Below are 20,139 nucleotides of genomic sequence, written 5' to 3'. Positions count from 1 at the left end.
GTTGTTTAAAGAAAAAGTCAAAAGATGGCATGATAAGAGAATCCAAAAGCGTGAGTTTAAAGTAGGAGAATATGTTCTTTTGTACAACTCTCATTTCAGATTCTTTGCAGGAAAACTCCTCTCAAATGGGAAGGCCCCTATGTCATCGAGGAGGTTTAACATTCTGGAGCCATCAAAATAAATAATGCCGAAGGTACTAACCCAAAGGTTGTTAATGGGCAACGAATAAAACAATATATCTCAGGTACGCCCATTAATCTTGAAAGTAATATTATCCAAACTTTGACAGTGAAGAACATATAAAAGAGTCCTTCCGGAACACTCCAGAATCATGAAAATAAGGAGGTACGTGATATGGTAAGTAAACGGATTCCGAAAAATCCATAAAAAATTTTTTGTCAGTTTTGGAATATTTAGAAAAATAGGAAAATAAAACTTCCAGGAAGCGTACCCTGGTGGGCACAAGACACCTGGGTGTGCCTGGCTTGCCAGGAGCGCCAAAGTGGGTACCTTCCGGACTCCGTTTTTCTATAGTTTGCGTGTTTCCCAAGATAAAAAATATTTATATACACCCCCTCGAACCGATTGACCACCGTATCACAGAGAAATCTTCTGTTTTCTTCTCTTGCTGTATTCTTGATAGATCTGAAAATATGTCATCCAAAGACTCTAAGGGTGAGAGCTATGTTGCTGATTTTGTCGCAAACCCCAAGTCCTATGGGGATGTGGAGCACTATAGCTGAACTTCCAAAGAAGAAGATGAATATGTTCCTCCTCCACTACTAGGAAAATGCTTATAAACAGTAGCATAGTAGTAGCGCTTTTTATAACAAAGCGCTGATACTACTTATCAGTAGCGCTTTTTATAAAAAGCGCTACTACTATGCACGTACCAGTAGCGTTGTTTTAATAAAAAATGTTACTACTAGAATTGCCAGGCCGTTGTCGGCAGGCCAGGCATAGTAGTAGTGCTTTTATGTATGAAGTGCTACTGCTACTGGACATAGCAGTAGCGCTTTCTACATATAAGCGCTACTACTACGGGCTCCTTATCCAGCCCAAAGGCTCACGCTCGACCTCTCTCTCACTCCCCCGGCCCTCACACTCACCCGCCGTCATCACCGCCGCCGTCCCCCGCGCACCGCCGTCCCCCGCGCCGGAGCTCTCCCGCTGGCCGCCCTCGCCCGCTCCTGCTCTGCTCCCCCGCCGGCCACCCTCCCCCGCGCCGGCCTCCTCCACCACCGTGAGGTACTCCTCCTCCCTCCTCCCTCTAGGTTAATTAACTTAGGTGAATTTAGTTCATTAGGTTAACTAAGTTGAACTAAGTGAAGTAGCTAGGTTCATTAGGTTTACTAACTAGCTAGGTTAATTAGGTTTACTAACTAGCTAGGTTAATTAGATGATTTTTAGATGTTGGGTTAACTAGTTTGGTTACCAAGTAGATGTTAATTTGGTTAGGGCAGTTGTGGTACTATTAATTAGATGTTTTTAATTAGGGAAGTAGGATAGGTAACTAATTAAGTAGATGTTAATTTAGGGCAGTGGTGTTTAGTTTATAGAAAAAATTTAATATAGTTTTTTTACTGTTTTTAGTAAGTGTTTACTAGAACTAGCTGCAAAATTAATAGAACTAATTAAACTAGTTTATTTTTAGTAAGTACTAGTTTATTTTATTTATAGTAAGTGCTTAGTTGAACTAGTTGAATTAAACTAGTTTATTTTTAGTAAGAAAATTTAGGTATATGAGATTTGATGATCTAATTAAAATTTTACTATAGAACTCGTTTAATTTTAGTAAGAAGATTAATATAACTAGTTTATTTTTTTAGTTGAACCAATTATTCCCACATCGACGTCGATGATGCCTATCGCGCATCCTCGTCATCGACTCGCCGGAGAAGGCCTGCTTGATCAGAGGGGCCATGTCCGGGACTGGGCTCCGCTGGGCTGGTACTGGGAGGTGCTACCTTTCGGGGGCGTAGCTTGGTGTTAGTGAGGAGGACGAGCACGTCCGTCACTACATGGTTGCGTTGGAGGGCAGGCTCTCCAATACCTGGCAGGTTCTTCAGGGATCTCACTAGAGCTATGATCCTGTAATGGTTCCTTCTCTTTGGGAGTCCACCGCCTGCGCCGATACCCGTTGTTCGCGACGGTTTTAGCTGCAATGGTGATGTTATATGTATGATACTATTCGAGGTGTATTAGTGATAATATTCCATGACGCACAGACGAAAGAGCTGATTTAGTTTTGCTTATTGAATGCATGCTAATTTGAATACTAATTTATTTTATGATTTGGTTTTGCTTATTGAATGCTCATATTCGAAAACTACTCCTACTTTGAATGCTAAAATTGATAGCTTATAGGGTTTTTGTTTTTGCAGAAATCAAGGAGCCCCTCCATCATCACCACCGTTGTCCCCGTCATTGACCCCCTCCGACCTCGAGGTGAGACCCCCTCCGTCATCGACCCTCTCCGTCATCCCCATCAAGTTTGAATGCTCATATGATGTAGATATAAACATGTATATCTTGTGTTGCTCAAATACGATATGTGCTTGCCCAAGTGGTCAGCCATGTTTGCATGTTACACCTCCTATAGTGGCCTATGATTTGCCGTAGTGTTGATTAATTTCCATTCCGGCAAATTTCAGGCGCTCGATATGTCCTTTTTTAGCAAAGGTCATGCCAGATTTTTTTCGTGAATTCTGGCATGACTTGTGCTAGAGCATGTAGGACATATCGAGTGGCCTGGATTTTCTAGAAAATTAACTAAACGACATTTCAGGTTGACTTTAAGTCTATCAAGGCTCCATCACCGAAGGTCAAAAAATCAGTGAGGGAGTGTATCCACCATATATGAGAGAGGACGAAGAAGCCCGACTGTTGTCATGAGGGTCGTTTCTCCTTCTTCTCCGGGTGCTAGACCTTTGTTATGCACTAGGGGAAGGAGATGTAACGACCATCACCGGCGGTCGCAAATGTCAGAGAGGAATTAGTGAGTGAGAGTCTCCACCACATATGACAGGACGAAAAATCCCGACTGTTGTCGTGGGTGTCTCTTCTCCTTCGTTCCCGTGTGCTAGACATTTTGGTGCAATGCACTCGGGAATGAAAGGAGGAGCGACCATCACCAACGGTGGAATGTATACACCACGCGAGCTGAGAGTTTTCAAGAAAAAGACTCGACAAACCGATAGTCAACCCGTGATGAATAATAATGATCTAATTTAATTTTTGTAGTACATATATTGAATTGTACAAGTTTAATCTTTGAATTATGAATGTAGGAAATGTCGGCATCGGACGACGAAAGTCTCCCGGGGGAGTGCAGGTGGTGCAACGACGATCGAGGTCTGTGCGATAGGCCTCACCTGGACGAAGATCGGCGCTTCAGCATTAAGCTCCAGGAGACCTTCGATGTTGAAATGGTACGCAATGAAGACAAGTGTTTTCTTCGTAATTAAGAATGACTTCAACTATTTCAACATTTAATTTTCATCTTTTACAATTTGAGTAGCTTATGCCATGCCATGCAAGATGCTATCTCTTGGAGAGGATGGATTTTGAAGACCATGAAAATTTCGAAACAAAGAAAATTCACCTAAGGACCCATCATGATATGGATTTTGAAGTAAATCTGTATAATTCTGAGAGCGTAACCCATTTTGGTTGCAAAAATCAGGAAGCACTTTGCAAGATGTATGGTCTTTATGAGGGTATGCTTGTCACTATGGATCTTGGTGATCCTGACATCGACCAAGACAATATGGACATTTGGGTCCTTTTTGATACGCATCCAATTCTACTGCTATGTGAGTTTCAAAAACATAGTTAACATGAATAGCATGACTTGATGCAGGGTTTAATTGTGTCTTCTTTGGGTGTGTCCTCCACCTCTTTCTTCATCACAGGTTCTCCTAAAATTTCCATGAGGGCTCCATTCATTTCTTCTTTCTTCTGCTGGATGGTTCTTTGTACCATGGGGTAAATGTGACACTGAGCAGGGTAGTGGGTACTCCCTTCACACAAGAAACAAGTAATCTGCCTAGTTGGTCATTCTTCATCTGGGTGACTTTCTTCACAATAGGGTCATTCATCCTTGTGCTCTTTATGGTCATGTCCTATTTCTCCATAGAGCTTGCATGCACAAGGTTTCTTCATATCATTTCCATAAGGCTTCAACTTCTGGGACACAAGCAGAGACTTTAGCAGGGTCAACTTAAATTCTTTCCAAGTGGTTACTCCTTGCCATTCATTGGTGTTTTGGTACATCCTCCACCAAGTAGCGACACCTCTTTCAAAGCACTGAAGAGCATGCTAGGCCACATCCTTTCCAGCCCTAGTGTCATTCTTCATGTGACCTTCCATATTCTGAATCCATCTTTCCGTCTCAAATTGACTTATCGGTCCCAGAAATATGAGTTCATCTCCATTCATCCTCTATTGGGTCCAGGGGTTTTGGGGTGAGATAAGAGAGATAGAGAGGGCTACACACAATACAAACAATAGTTTTGAAAGGACAAATTTTATTTTGTGGCTGTCGGAAAAACATCAAAAAAGTGACAGCTCACAAACATCGCATCTAACGTAAGTATATAACAGGGGTTTGGTCTTCTAAAGGTCAATAAATCTTCAAAGTCGTCAAACTCTTCGAGTCTTATTCATGTCTCCGATGGCTTCTTTCGATCGTGCTTGTACTTCTCAAGTTCTTTTGCCAGATCATTTCTATTGACGCGAAGTCTCTCGTGACGTCCTTTAATATTCTGGAGTTGTGTTCCAAACTTCTGGGTTTCAACATCCTTGGCCTGAGCCATGGTACTACTATCCTTCAGTTCCTGACGAATCTCCGATATCTCAAGGTTTTGCTCCTCCAGTTTGGCTACTTTTAGCTTCTGGGTCCCGAGTTCTTCACGAAATTCTCCTTGTCAAATACAGCTTCCTGAAGGTCCATCTTAAAATTCTTGATGTAATACTCCAGATCCTAGTGATACACCAGCTAAGGTTAAAACCGCATCCTTTACTGATAGATGCTCCATCAGCCTTCTACCATCCAATCCTTCCGAAGAAATGCATGCTTAACTCAGCATGGTGACACTAGCATAAGTGGGCGATAACATCATGGGTAGCCATGTTTCCGCCCTTGTCATTGCCATGAGCTATCATTCCATAGTTGATATCTCCTACCTTAGGGTTCTCTTGACAAAACTTTAAGTTTTAACGCTCCATGTTCCGGTCTTTCTCTGACACACCTTGATCTCGGGTATTGACAGCTTCAATAGTCTGACAAATTCCATAAGGGTAGCCTTCCTAGGTCATTTCATTCTGGGAATTCTTCAGAGCATTCAAATTCTCCTAGTCTTCGGAGTCTTCAGCCGTTGTAGGCCCTTATTCTAATGCCCAGTAAAATCCTCTTCATTCCGAAGTGGTCTTAGTTGTCCGATATCTTGTACTTCTTGGAGTGGTCTCGTCAGTCAAATCTTTGTGTGGTCAAAAGGGGAAAGGGTATAGTCTAACTATTTGAGATGAGAGGAAAATACTTGGCAAAGCTTAGAAAAGATGAGAGTTGAGGATCTCTTTTGAAAACAAAGTTTTAGAGAAATCATTTCCTATGGCCTTGCCAGTTTCTAGGGGTCACGTCCTATATTCAACATGTGCTTTGATACCATCTTCTAGCGACCCAACCCAAATGGATCAAGTCTCTGTGCTTAAGTGTCATCCCGGGATCGGTATGCTGACACACACAGTACTCAAGGATTTATAACAGAGGTAAATCACATGTATAAAGTAACGTAAATACTATTACCTCAATCCAAATAGCAGAAGTAACAACAAGGTTGTGGATTACAATCAACACCAATGGCAAAGTTGAGTGTAGAAATCGTAACCCTAACGTATCACTTACTCATCGTAATATTCCTGCAACATGAGACGTTGCAGCCATGTAGGTCAGTACATTGATTATACTGGCAACTTCACACTATAGAGCAATGCTGAATAATGGCTATCACTACATGAATATTTGGCTGGTGGAGGCTCTAAGTTTAACTTTTGCATAAAGCCAATTTTTCCCTACAATAAAGGAATATATTTTATTTAACTACCAAGTTGGTTAAAAATTATTGAGAAGGTTCCTCCAACTCAATCCCAAAATAATAATTTATAAACCCACAAATTAATTAAGTAAAGTGATGAGATCAAACCAATAATTCAAGTACCAGATACTCAAGATGTCCATAACCGGGGACACGGCTAATCATGATTAGTTTGTACACTCTATAGAGGTTTGCGCACTTTTGCACACAAGACTCGATCTCCTCCATTGAATATCTCTCACTACATGTTATTTGAGAAACGGATGATCGAGACACAGTCTTTCCGAATCATTAACTCTTTACTCTGGGTAGACAGTACCACCTACTTTCCCCCTACATCTGCTAGCCTACCACTGAAAGAGGTCACACAACATACTCAACTATGCCAGAGCCCATAATGGATTGTGGCTGCACACGGAAGTTTCTAGCATGAATAATCTTATGATCCCTTTGAGCCTGGGTGACATTCCATAAGGTGATCACACGGGTACTCTGGAATCCCCTTGGGCAAGCACTAGGTTCTCTAGGTGCCCGGGAAAACCACTAGGTGCTCCAGGGTGCCCCAACCAATCCACCCAGATGTGTATTAAAGTAGCCACCTTAAGTTAAACCTTAGTTAACAATAACTCTCACAACTTTCATGAATTCTCTCAAAACCAAAACATGTCCACGAGCATAGCATAGCAGTGTAAGCATAACATAGTAACACCCTGGGTTTGAATGCAAGACAATAGGTTCCTACCTTATCAACTACTTCCCAATACCCACATGTTATCAAGCCCTAACCATGTAGTGTTTGAGGATTGAAACTAATGCATAAAAACTAGGTAATAAGGGATATGATCAAAGTGTGAATTTGCCTTGTACTGTTGATGAATATGATTCACACTCATAACTCCTGATAGTTCTACTCGTCACACTCCGTTCAATCTATCGTGAGCAAGCAATTGCATATATAAGCACTCGCGCAAAAGAATCGAAGAAAAGACTTCGAGAAACTTTGAAAAAAAGCAATTAAATCTTGCAATAGAAAAAATTTCTAATAGTACCAAAATTGGGTGGATTTAGTCTTATCATAAAGTTTAGATCAAGATCTTGGATTTGCAAAAAGAATCAACCAAATCGGAGTTACGAAACTCAAGTTATGATCAAAAGAAGTTTGAATATGAATCTGAACAAATTTCGAAATTTGAAAATTCTCAAAAAGTTGATGTGACAGGTTCACTGGATAGGTGAAAACAATACAAAACTATAGGCGCTGGTTTCATCTAATTTGGATGAACGAGTAAAAAATTATGGCTATTTGAAAAATCAGGGCCAAGCTGTTTTACAGAAAAAAATAGCTACAGCTAAAAGAAATTCTAGGTCTAATGTATAAATACATAGACTAATTGATAATCTAATTATTCTACCATACTAGTCTATAAATAATAAACTATGGAAGTATAGAAAAAAACGAAGAAAGATACCTTTATAAGGTAGAGAAAAGACGACTTGGGAGAGAGGAGACAACTTCCAGAAGTCCCGCCGGAGAGAAAAAATATATTTTTCTTTAGTGCATCTAGTCAAACCAAAATATTGGTTTAATCCGAATAGGATAATTTTTGGAGGCTCTATGGGTCTATATTTATAGGTGGAAAAGAGGTTTAGGGGTTAAAGGCTAGGCAATGTGGGACTAAACATAGATGAAAAGAAAAGACAGGGGAAAAGAGGCGCCTCTCGCATGGGCCTAAAGGACATCAGCGGTTCGCCGGCCGCACCTGCGGCTGCAGTTTTTTTTGAACTTTTTTTTAGAAAAGAAAATATTTTCGAAAATAATTTTTTTCTCTCCAAGCATAATCGAAAAATAAAATAAAAATAGTTATGGGCCTGCGTGCTAACTATGTTGCGCACGTGGGCGACGGATAGTTATGGGACACACGCTCGGTTTTAAAATATATATATATATATATATATATAAACAGAAAGGAAAACTGAATAACAAAAATAAAATAAAATTTTATATAGGCATATTATATATCAAAAATTGCAGAAAAAGATTTCCTAAAACATGAACATATTTTCAGCAGCAAATAAATTCCACAAAAATTTAGATAATGCAAACAATATTACTACTACAATAAGACCCAATAAAAATCATTTTAAAAATACCAAAATGATTTCAAATTCATTTTTCTCCAATTTTCTAATGTAGGGAATCATTTTACCCTATTTTCCATATATTTTATTTTTGGAGAAAGATAATTTGAATAAAAAATAACTCCAAATTTAAAATAATTTCAAAGGGACGTTAAATTTGATTCTTTGAAACTTTCAATTATCTTTCTTAGCATTTGAAGAAGTCATTTTATCTTCTCTCATGAAAATCATGAAGTTGCATAAAGTTTCTGAATTTGAAATATTTCCAAAGGAAATTCAAATATTTTCAGAAACCCTTTTCATTTTAAATGGAAGAAGTCATGTTGTCTTCTCTCTAGGGTTTTGTATGTGAAAAGAATTTGAATTCATGGAGATCATAAATGCAAGATGAAAGTTTGGGAAAGTCCTTTTTTCTCCCTCTCATTTAACTTTCAAAAGTTTCAAATTTCACTCAATTTCACACAAGCAACCACACCGCAATCAAACAATCAATCAAAACTATGTATTTATTATAACATTCCAAAATTTAGAATTTTGGGATGTTACACTCAACTACTTCCAAAAAAATCATTCTCCCGTGTTCTTGCTCATTTTGCTGCCAATTTCGATCTCTTTCCTCGAAGCTCCATTTCCGAAACTGTTTCGGGAGATTGTTGCTTGGTATGTGACTCCACCATTTGTCCAATTAGTTTTGTTTTAGTGGCTTATACTTTGAATAAATAGCTACTCTTGTTGTTGTTGTAGATGTGCTTGCATGTTGAATTCTTAGTGTTCTAAGTTGTTTGACTGCTTGTTATGGCCTCTATGTATCCCTATGAGTAGTTGCTATCAATCTTACAAAGTTTTGTTGACAAATTTTTGTCACGCCAAATTTTTTTTTTCAGAAAATCGTACGCGGACATGAATATCTTCAGGAAATATGGCTCAAGGAAGAACTCCAAGGGTTTTATTGGGGAGTCTTCTGACAATGATCTCCACCCTCGGAGGTTGGCAGAGGTACGGCCGTGCAAATGGCCGCACATCCTGTTCCTGCAAGAAGATGAAATTCATGAGGAGTTCATGCAATTCATTGCCAATGCCAGTCTCACCGACTTCATCGCAGATGAGTGTGACCAGCACCAAATCCTCACAAATATGTTTGTTCAAAGCTTTACTTTCTTGCCTATAAATAATCCTCCTGGAGTGAGCTTTGATTTATATGCTGAAAATCATCAGATACCACTTACTGAGTTTTGTGACATATGCTTGAGACCTTCTGACGGGAGCTTGGCCGAGCCTAGGTGCGCTGAGTTTGAGGATTCTTGTCGCACTTTGACAGTGGGTGATGTGACGCCCCCGATTCAATCGTACACTAATCATACACGCAAACGTGTACGATCAAGATCAGGGACTCACGGGAAGTTATCACAACACAACTCTACAAATAAAATAAGTCATACAAGCATCATATTACAAGCCAGGGGCCTCGAGGGCTCGAATACAAGAGCTCGATCATAGACGAGTCAGCGAAAGCAACAATATCTGAGTACAGACATAAGTTAAACAAGTTTGCCTTAAGAAGGCTAGCACAAACTGGGATACAGATCGAAAGAGGCGCAGGCCTCCTGCCTGGGATCCTCCTAACTACTCCTGGTCGTCGTCAGCGGGCAGCACGTAGTAGTAGGCACCTCCGATGTAGTAGGAGTCGTCGTCGACGGTGGCGTCTGGATCCTAGGCTCCAACATCTGGTTGCGACAACCAGGTAGAAGGGAAAGGGGGAAAAGAGGGAGAAAGCAACCGTGAGTACTCATCCAAAGTACTCGCAAGCAAGGAGCTACACTACATATGCATGGGTAAATGTGTAAAGGACCATATCGGTGGACTGAACTGCAGAAAGCCAGAATAAGAGGGGGGGATAGCTAATCCTGTCGAAGACTACGCTTCTGGACACCTCCATCTTGCAGCATGCAGAAGAGAGTAGACTGAAGTCCTCCAAGTAGCATCGCATAGCATAATCCTAACCGATGATCCTCCCCTCGTCGCCCTGTGAGAGAGCGACCACCGGTTGTATCTGGCACTTGGAAGGGTGTGTTTTATTAAGTATCCGGTTCTAGTTGTCATAAGGTCAAGGTACAACTCCAAGTCGTCCTGTTACCGAAGATCACGGCTATTCGAATAGATTAACTTCCCTGCAGGGGTGCACCACATACCCCAACGCGCTCGATCCCATTTGGCCGGACACACTTTTCGGGGTCATGCCCGGCCGCGAAAGATCAACACGTCGCAGCCCCACCTAGGCACAACAGAGAGGTCAGCACGCCGGTCTAAACCTATGCGCACAGGGGTCTGGGCCCATCGCCCTTAGCACACCTGCACGTTGCGTACGCGGCCGAAAGCAGACCTAGCCTAGTGGCGTTCCAGTCCAATCCGGCGCGCGCCACTCAGTCGCTGACGTCACGAAGGCTTCGGCTGATACCACGACGCCGGGATACCCATAACTACTCCCGCGTAGATGGTTAGTGCGTATAGACCAAATGGCCAGACTCAGATTAAATATCCAGATCTCGTTAAGCGTGTTAAATATCCGCGAACGTCGACCAGGGCCAGGCCCACCTCTCTCCTAGGTGGTCGGAACCTGCCCTGTCGCTCCGCCACAAAGTAATAGTCGGGGGCCGTCGGGAACCCAGGCCCACCTCTACCGGGATGGAGCCACCTGCCCCTTCAGCCCCCATCTCCGAACAGTATCACAGGTAATGTAACTGTGTAAAGTATATCGTATATGCCCGTGATCACCTCCCGAAGTGATCACGTCCCAGTAGTATAGCATGGCAGACGGACAAGAGTGTAGGGCCACTGATGGAACACTAGCATCCTATACTAAGCAGTAGGATAGCGGGTAATGGTAACAACAGTAGTAGCAAGGACAGGCTATGCATCAGGATAGGAATAACGGAAAGCAGTAACATGCTACACTACTCTAATGCAAGCAGTATAGAGAAGATTAGGCAATATCTGGTGATCAAAGGGGGGGCTTGCCTGGTTGCTCTGGCAAGAGAGAGGGGTCGTCAACACCGTAGTCGTACTGGGTAGCAGCGGCGTCGTTCTCGATGTCTAGCGAGAGAAGAGGGGGAAGAAACAATAAATATAATGCAAACAAATGCATGACGATGCATGACATGACAAAGCGTGATGCTAGGTGTACCCTAACGCGGTACGAGGTGGTACCGGTGAAGGGGGGAAACATCCGGGAAAGTATTCCCGGTGTTCCGCATTTTCGGACAGATGGGTCGGAGGGGGAAAGTTGCGTGTTCGCTATGCTAGGGATGCGTGACGAACGAACGGGTTGCGTATCCGGATTCGTCTCGTCGTTCTGAGCAACTTTCATATACAAAGTGTTTCCATCCGAGCTACGGTTTATTTTATATTAATTTTAAAAGAATTAAATCATTTTTAAGATTTAATTAATTAATTTAATTCAACATTATCCAGAATAGTGTTTGCTGACGTCATCATGACGTCAGTAGTTGACTTGGTCAACTTGACAGGTGGGTCCCGTTCGTCATTGACTGTTTAAACTAATTAGAGTTTAATTAAGCTAACTAGTTAATTAGGTTAATTAAACATGATTAATTAACTTAATTAATTAATTAATTAATTTAATTATTATTTATTTATTTTTAATTCTTTTATTATTATTATTTTTTTTTAATCATTTTGGGCGTGGGCCCCGTTCGTCATAGGCCCAGGGGGGCTTATCGGGCGCGGGTTAACGGGGATGGAGCGGAGCAGAGCCACGGGGCTCGCGGGCGCGAGCGCCAGCGGCCAGGGGCTGCGCGGGCGGCGACCCGAGCAGGGCTGGGGCACCAGCACCACAGCAGGCGGCGGGGCGGCCAAGCAGCGCCATGGCACGGGCGCGGAGGTGGAGGTGGTGAGCGCGGTGGCTACGGGCGCAGGCCTCGCGGGGCCGTGGCGAGGTCGAGGCAAGGCGACGGCGCAGAGCAAGCAAGGCAGCAGCAGCCAGCGGCAACAACGGCACGAGAAAGCGGCGGCAGTGGACGGGCAGGTGCGGGCGTGGTCGGGCACGCGTGCGGTCGGCGCGGGCCACTAAAGCCGGGCTGGAGCCGAGCGCGGGGGGCGGACAAGAGGGGCACGGCCGTGGGCGCGTCCAGGGGCACCGAGGTGGTGCGCGTGCGGCGAGGGCGGCCCGGAGCATGAGCTCCGACACGCGGGCGCTGCGGGGTGGGGGGGAAATGGCGCCGGCGACAGAGAAGGGAAGGAAGGGAGCTGACGGTGGGGAGTAGGGACCGTGGCAGTGGGCTCGACGGAGGTCGGGGGAAGTCCGACGAGGGAGATCCGGCGACGGGCGGCGTTAGTCCGGCGACGACGGGGTCCCAAGCTCGTGCTCGTGGTCGAAGAGGAGGTAGCAGACGATGGCGTCCGGCGTCGGTGAGGTGGGCGCAGTCCGGTGGGGAGGAGGATGGGGATGCGGTGCAGGAGGTTGGGAGCCGCGAGGAAGAGGCCGGGGGTGGCGGTTGCCGGCGCCGGCGGGCGGCGGCCTCAGGGGTGCGACGGCTCGGGTGCCTGCTCCACCGAGTGTGCATGCGTGCGTGTGTGTGGCGGCGGAGTGGGAGGATGAGGGAGACGTGGGGATGGGGGGGAGTGGGTGGACCGATCTAGGTCACCGGGGGAGTGGGGTGGGTTGTAGGCGTGGTTGGGCCGGGGGAGGGAGTTGGGTCGGCCTGGCTGGGCCATGGCCCAGGTGGGCCGAGCGGGAGTTCTTTCTATTTTTTTTGTTTTTGTTTTTTTTACTTATTTCTTTTCTGTTATATTTTGTTCCTCTTTTTTCTGTAAAGTACCAAAATGACCTCGAAATTAGTACTACCACTAAACCCACTACCATATAAAGTTTAGACCCTAAATAGAATAGTTTAACATTTTTATTAATTATAAAAGGCATTTCAATAATTATTTCGCTACACTTTTATTCACTTTAGAGTATTTAAAGATTTTATAAAAGTGGGGTTTCTTCACCAAGATTTAATATGGATTATTTGGCTCACTCCGAACATTTTAGTTTTAATATTTGAAAACTTTTATTGTTTGCTTGATTTTGAATTTGAATTCGAACCGTTTTCGAACTAACGTGAGATTACCAACAGTAATCAAGGTGACGTGGCATCATTAGGAGAGGTTCACTGTAGCCTAATTATCCGGGCGTCACAGGTGATGAGAGGAGAGTGTTAGCCATCACTATCGGTGGTTTACATTTTCCTGTTGTTCATTACTTTGCATATTTCATTACCAAATGCTTGCTTGCTAGGCAGAAAGTGTGTGCACTTAGTTCACCAGACCTTGCTGTTTTACGTCACACAATTGAGGGCGACAACACGTATAGCTTGGGAGCTATCGTGGCTCGTCGCCTCCATCTTAATAAATCTTAGGGCAAAATACATGGTGGGATTTATGCTACTCGCTTGGCGGCTCACTTCGAGGTTGAGATACGCCCTCATGATTTCCCTCTTACCACAATTTACCTAGACCGTGCAGCCATGGATCACCATCACTTTCTTGCACATGATCGTCCTGACATTGCCATTCCTTATAACTTGGTCTATAACATTGACACTCGTGATGTTATCCCCTTGCATGCACCTGCTTTGTTTGATTATGTTGCCAAGGGCGGATACTGGATTATGTCTGCAGACATCCTTGCCTACTGGAATGCTCACGCTGCTACAGAGGATACACATGCACCTCCACAGCGGGACCAGTGAATGCTCACTCCTCAGCAGTGGGATGAGTGGATGCCTACTCCTCAGGATCCATACTACCCCCTAGGCTACTGATTCACTACCAAGTTAGGCCAAAAGCCTAAGCTTGGGGGAGTACGTGTTCTCACCGACATTATATTCATGTTCACATATCATTTCATTTGTCGGTGTTCACACTTTTTTGTTGTATCATCTATGCTTAGGTTTATTTTCTTGATTTATTCTTGTGTATTTGAACAACTTTAGAAAAATAACAAAAAATTAGTTGTAGTAATTTACTTATGTATGCATGCTTAGTAGTAGCACTAAAAAGAAAACCCAAAAAGATTTCCTTGTTCTTCTTTTGCTTGTTAGGAGCTTTCCCATGTAAATAGTTTTCCTCATTTTTGCTTTTTATTTACTTGCTGAAAAAAAAGAAAAACTCCAAAAATATTTCAGTGTGTTTTTCTGAATTGCTTTTCTTTTATTCGAGTCTTACCGAGGAGAAGACCACGATGAAAATGTTGAGTGGCTCTCATATGAATAACTGTTGAACTAATAAGAGCCCATTTTACCTTGTCCTCTCCTGTTGAATAAAATGTTTATAGATTCTAGCTTAGTCCATGACACTCTTGCACTACTATTATTTTGATATCATTCAGTCGTGCAAGTGAAATGCAATAATGACGATATTCGATGAGCTGGCTGTGGCAAGGAGAAACTGGTATGAACTCGACTTGTCTTGTCTGTGTAAATATCTTTAACCTAGTGCCCATGATTCAACCCATTATGATTAAACATGTTTGCAATGACAATTAGAGATTATAGTTTCTCATGCCATGCATAAGTAGCTGGGAGTTAATAATGATTTATCTTGGATATCAACATAGCGTTAAAATGATTGTGATGTAGTATGATGATATGGTATCCTCCTCTGAATGTTCGAGTGGCTTGACTTGGTTCATGTTCATGCATGTAGTTGAATCAAAACCAACATAGCCTCTATAATGTTTATGTTCATGGTGTTCATATCCTACTCATGCTAGTGTCCAATGTTACTTATGCATAATGCCTGGCCATGATCGTTGTTGCTCTCTAGTTGGCCGCTTCCCAATCTTAAAATTGCTAGCCTTCGCCTGTACTAAGTGGGAATTCTGCTTGTACATCGAAAACGTTGAACCCAAAGTTATTCCAGATGAGTTCACCGTACCTACCTATATACGGTATTACCCTGCCGTCCTAAGTAAATTTGCATGTGCCACCTCTAAAAAATTCTAAAAATAATTATCCGTTTTGTGTGCCTGGATCGTTCATGGAACGACAGGAGGTGGGTGATATCTTCCGTGCTAAGCATGTTATCCTTGGGTCGAGTGTTTATTCACTCGCCATCGCACGAGGAAATGGGTGGTAATAGGGATGCCCAGTCCCAAACTGCAAAATACAAAAAGACTTCATCTCTTACATAATCAAAGAAAAACTCCCAATGGAGTCAAAACCTTTACTTTCCGCTTGGGGACCGCCACTAGCGTGCTTAGCATGGAAGATGTTGATAACTGGTGATCGTGAAGGGAATAAGAAGGGTGCATGTCTCAAAATATCATTTATCTCTGTTTTAAAAACTGAGCTCTGGCACCTCTACAAATCACTGCTTCCCTCTGCGAAGGGACTTTCTATTTACTTTTATGTTGTGTCATCACCTTCTATAAACAAGCGCCAGAAACTGAGTAGAGCACAGCGGTCATGATTTATGCATTGTGTATAGCTAATGTTGGGTGCATCATGACTGGATCTTTTCTACCATGAATTACAATGTTTAGTCGCTGCTTGAACTTCGGAGGTGCTCTGCATTTATGTTTTGCAGTCTTAGAAAGGGCTAGCGAGATACCATTATTGTCATATTATATCATGATTGTTTTGACAATGTGTTGCTGTTTGAGATATCTTCTTATTGCTCGCTAGCTGATTATGTCATGGATATGAATCATTATAATCTTTAAGAGTTATTGTCGACATGGTTAGTTATAATGCTGGCTGAAAACCTGGGTGTTGTTTAAGCTTATTTATGCAAACAAGAGCAAAAGAGTTCGTAAAAGTTTTTCTTTCTCACTTTCAGTTTATCAACTGAATTGCTTGAGGACAAGCAAAGGTTTAAGCTTGGGGGAGTTGATACGTCTCCAACGTATCTACTTTTTCTCATGCTTTTCCTCTTGTTTTGGACTCTAATTTACCTAATTTGAATGAAACTAACCCCGGACTGATGATGTTTTCAGTAGAACTACCATGGTGTTGTTTTTGTGCAGAAATAAAAGTTCTCGGAATGGAACGAAACTTTTTGAGGATTTTTTATACCAATAAAGAGAATTTCTCAAGCCAAGACCTGCCGGAGAGGGGCACCTGGGTGGGCACAACCCACCAAGGCGTGCCCCCCTCTCCTGGCGCGCCCAGGTGGGTTGTACCCACCTAATGACCCCCCTGATACTATAAATTCACATTATTTTAGAAAAAATCAGGGAGAAAGAATTATCGCGATCCACGAGATGGAGCCACCGCCAAGCCCTGTTCTTCTTCGGGAGGGCAGATCTGGAGTCTGTTTGGGGCTCCGGAGAGGGGGGTCTTCGTTCTTCATCATCACCAACCCTTCTCCATCGCCAATTTGATGATGCTCCCCACTAGGAGTGAGTAATCCCTTCGTAGGATGACTGCTCGGTGAGGATTTGGATGAGATTCATCATGTAATCGAGTTAGTTTTCTTAGGGCTTGATCCCTAGTATCCACTATGTTCTAAGATTAATGTTGCTATGACTTTGCCATACTTAATGCTTGTCACTTTGGGCCCGGATGCCATGATTTCAGGTCTGAACCATTTATGAATTCATCATTATATCCATGTTTTAGATCTGATCTTGCAAGTTATAGTAACCTACTACGGTTATGATCCAGCAACCCCGGAGTGACAACAACTGGGCCCACTCCCGGTGATGACCGTAGTTTGAGGAGTTCATGTATTCACTATGTGTTAATGCTTTGTTCGGTTCTCTATTAAAAGGAGGCCTTAATATCCCTTAGATTCCAATATGGACCCTGCTGCCACGGGAGGGTAGGACAAAAGATGTCATGCAAGTTCTTTTAATAAAGCATGTATGACTATTTACGGAATACATGCCTACATTATATCGATGAACTGGAGCTAGTGCAGTATCACCCTAAGTTATAACTGTCTCATGATGAACATCATCCAACAAGTCACCGATCCAATGCCTACGAACTTATCCTTGTTGATCTTGCTATGTTACTACTGCTATCATCACTGTTACACTTGCTACAAATTACTGTTCTCACTGTTACTGTTACCGTTGCTGCTGTCACTACTATCGAAACTATCATATTACTGTGCTATCGATCACTTGGCTGCAGATAATTAATCTCTAGGTGTGGTTGAATTGACAACTCAGCTGCTAATACCTTCAAATATTCTTTAGCTCCCCTTGTGTCGAATCTATAAATTTGGGTTGAATACTCTACCCCTGAAAACTATTGCGATCCCCTATACTTGTGGGTTATCACCACTGCGGTTGTGCCCCTCGGTTGGGCAGAGAGGTGCAGACGGAATGATCCCTCCACCCGTACCTCGTAGAGCGTGGCCGCTGGGATGATGTTGGTGCTGTCCTTCACCGGTGCCTCCCGCCCCCGTTTTGGCCGCATGAGTGGTGGTGACGATGCCGCCTGTGCCGACCACGTCCCCTGTGATACGTCTCCAATGTATCTATAATTTTTGATTGTTCCATGCTATTATATTATCAACCTTGGATGTTTTATATGCATTTATATGCTATTTTATATGATTTTTGGGACTAACCTATTAACCTAGAGCCCAGTGCCAGTTTCTGTTTTTTTCCTTATTTTAGAGTATCACAGAAAAGGAAAATCAAACGGAGTCCAATTGAGCTGAAACTTCATGGAACTTATTTTTGGACTAGAAGAAGCCCACGGTGCATTGGAGATAGACCAGAAGAGTCCCGGGCTGCCCACGAGGGTGGGGGCGCGCCCCCTGCCTCGTGGACAGCCGGAGACCCCCCTGCCTTGTTCCCACCTCCAACACCTCTTATATAACCCAAAACTTCTAGAAAGAAACCTAGATCGGGAGTTCCGCCGCCAGAAGCCTCCATAGCCACCGAAAACCAATCTAGACCTATTCCGGCACCCTGCCAGAGGGGAGAATCCCTCTCCGTTGGCCATCTTCATCATCCCGGCGCTCTCCATGACAAGGAGGGAGTAGTTCACCCTCGGGGCTGAGGGTATGTACTAGTAGCTATGTGTTTGATCTCTCTCGCACGTTCTTGAGTCGGCACGATCTTAATGTATCGTGAGCTTTGCTATTTATTTGGATCTTATGATGTTTCTCCCCCTCTACTCTCTTGTGATGAATTGAGTTTTTCCTTTGAAGTTATCTTATCGGATTGAGTCTTTAAGGATTCGAGAACCCTTGATGTATGTCTTGCATGTGGTTATCTATGGTGACAATGGGATATCACGTGATCCACTTGATGTATGTTTTGGTGATCAACTTGCGAGTTCCATGACCTCGTGAACTTATTCATAAGGGTTGACACACGTTTTCGTCTTGACTCTCCGGTAGAAACTTTGGGGCACTCTTTGATGTTCTTTATGTTGGTTGAATAGATGAATCTGAGATTGTGTGATGCACATCGTATAACCATACCCACGGATACTTGAGGTGACATTGGAGTATCTATGTGACATTAGGGTTTTGGTTGATTAGTGTCTTAAGGTGTTATTCTACTATGAACTCTAGGATAGATTGAATGGAAAGAATAGCTTCGTGTTATTTTACTACGTACTCTTGAATAGATCGATCAGAAAGGATAACTTTGAGGTGGTTTTGTACCCTACCATAATCTCTTCGTTTGTTCTCCGCTATTAGTGACTTTGGAGTGACTCTTTGTTGCATGTCGAGGGATAGTTATATGATCCAATTATGTTATTATTGTTGAGAGAACTTGCACTAGTGAAAGTATGAACCCTAGGCCTTGTTTCCTAGCATTGCAATACCGTTTGTGCTCACTTTTATCATTAGTTACCTTGCTGTTTTTATATTTTCAGATTACAAAAACCTATATCTACTATCCATATTGCACTTGTATCACCATCTCTTCGCCAAACTAGTGCACCTATACAATTGACCATTGTATTGGGTGTATTGGGGACACAAGAGACTCTTTGTTATTTGGTTGCAGGGTTGTTTGAGAGAGACCATCTTCATCCTATGCCTCCCACAGATTGATAAACCTTAGGTCATCCACCTGAGGGAAATTTGCTACTGTCCTACAAACCTCTGCACTTGGAGGCCCAACAACGTCTACAAGAAGAAGGTTGTGTAGTAGACATCAAGCTCTTTTCTGGCGCCGTTGCCGGGGAGGTTAGCGCTTGAAGGTATATCTTTAGATCTTGCAATAGAATCTTTTAGTTTCTTGTTTTATCACTAGTTTAGTTTACAAAAGAAAATAAAAAATGGAATTGAGGGTACCTCATATGCTTCATCTTTTTAATATCTTTCATGAAAATAAGGATTCCGATAATTGTGCCAAAGTGTTAGAAGAAGAATGCATTAGAATGTTTGGCACAAAATATTTGAATGATGAGCATGATTGCAATGTTGTTAGTATGAATTCCTTGAATATCCATGGTACTAATGATGATTGCACTAGTCATGATGAAAATGTCTCTTATAAGCATGTCAACTTTTGTGGAATACATAGAGCTTGCAAGCACACACCAAATAGGGAAGATAGATTTTGCAATAGGCATAAGTATTTGGAAACTAAATGGTTGCAAGAAAGGCTAGATGATTGTGCTTAAAGATTCAATATTTATCGCCATCCTTGTGAACTTTGCAATGAACATGGTCATTTAAAGCTCCAATGCTATTTGTTTCATGATCAAATCGTGTCCAAAATTGTGATAACTTGATTACCCTTGAGCATCATAAAGAGCATAGTCTTCTTTTGGGGTATGAAGAAATGAAACGTATAACTGAGGGTATTCCAAAATTTAATCTTGATAGATTTCTTGATTTCGATCTAGAAGAAATTTTTATGTATTGTGCGGTGAATTGCATTGAAAATCCTTATATTGCCAATTACATGAAGTCTATAAAA

The sequence above is a fragment of the Triticum urartu genome, chromosome 1 (assembly GCF_003073215.2).
Source record: "Triticum urartu cultivar G1812 chromosome 1, Tu2.1, whole genome shotgun sequence".
NCBI classification, from domain to species: domain Eukaryota; kingdom Viridiplantae; phylum Streptophyta; class Magnoliopsida; order Poales; family Poaceae; genus Triticum; species Triticum urartu.
The sequence above is the reverse complement of the archived record's forward strand: the minus strand, read 5'-3'. Positions refer to the sequence as shown.